The sequence below is a fragment of the Aplysia californica genome, unplaced genomic scaffold (assembly GCF_000002075.1).
Source record: "Aplysia californica isolate F4 #8 unplaced genomic scaffold, AplCal3.0 scaffold00412, whole genome shotgun sequence".
Lineage (NCBI taxonomy): Eukaryota > Metazoa > Mollusca > Gastropoda > Aplysiida > Aplysiidae > Aplysia > Aplysia californica.
Genome location: NW_004797682.1, coordinates 130,573 through 131,731, shown reverse-complemented (window position 1 = coordinate 131,731; position 1,159 = coordinate 130,573).

Genomic DNA, 1,159 nt, shown 5'->3' with positions numbered 1-1,159 from the left:
CTCATATAATGACTTACATCTGACCGCTTATTGTTGACCCCTCAGAACACTTTTTAGTTTGTCTGAGGGAGAAGTTTCAGTGACAGCGGCATGATTGAAGGCGTAAAAAGGTTGTCTGAACTGTCATTGATATTATTATGTTCTAGGTATGTCATTGATATCATTATGTACTAGGTATGTCAATGATAGTATTATGTACTAGGTATGTCAGTTTACCTGTCTTTTTTGGACTTTTCAGAACTGTGTAAAGAGCTCCTTTTGTGCAGGCAGCAGAAAAATATGTTTAATTAATAAATTTACTGTGTGGAATTTATCTTACTAGTTATTTGTTTGTATTATTGGCTAGGTATTCATGTTCGTTCGTCTTTTTATCATGAGTGATTGGAGAGCGCCCCTAGAAGTAGGTCCTATGAACAAAACGGAATCAAGAGTGCCGTAAAACACCTACTCAAACAAACAAATAGTAGGTCCAACTTCTTTCCTTTCCTTCTGTCATTTCTTTCTGTCTGTCTGTCTTACTTTTTGTCTCATCTGAAAGGAAGATATTTTGTTTAAAAAGTCTTCTCTTCACTCAAAGTCCCTTTTCATGATCATTTTCATTGCCCTCATCAGATGTTACTTGGGGTGTTTTGTAAAACTCTTTCTCTTCTTGGTTATTCACAATTAATAATACTGTATGTCAAAAGTAATTGCTCATTTTTGCAGGCACGTTGTACCTCAGGGTCATATTATTTATATATATAGGTCTTCCACTTTATCTTGTGCTATCTTTTTCTTCATGTTTAATTAGATGTACCAGAGTCGCGAGTAGAAGTTAGGCTCTTTGCCTTGGCACTCAGTAGACTTGAGTTTGATTTTTGAATGGAAAGAGTTTTTAAAAATCTTGTATCTTGGTCTGTCTGCTGGGATACTGTATTCCTCTGTGTCCTCGTTGGTCAGGATTGATAGGCAGGACCAGCACAGCCTGCCTCAGAAATGATCAATGTCAAGTAGATGGGGGTGTTGAACATTAACATTTACCAGATATATGGTGTCTTTGCTGTAGCGATAAGGTATTCTGCAATGGCACCCAGTCTTTCTCTCTTTGTCTGTCTGTCTCTCTGTCTGTATGTCTGTCACTGTGTCTCTCCTTCTCTCTCTGTATCTCTCTCTCTCTCTT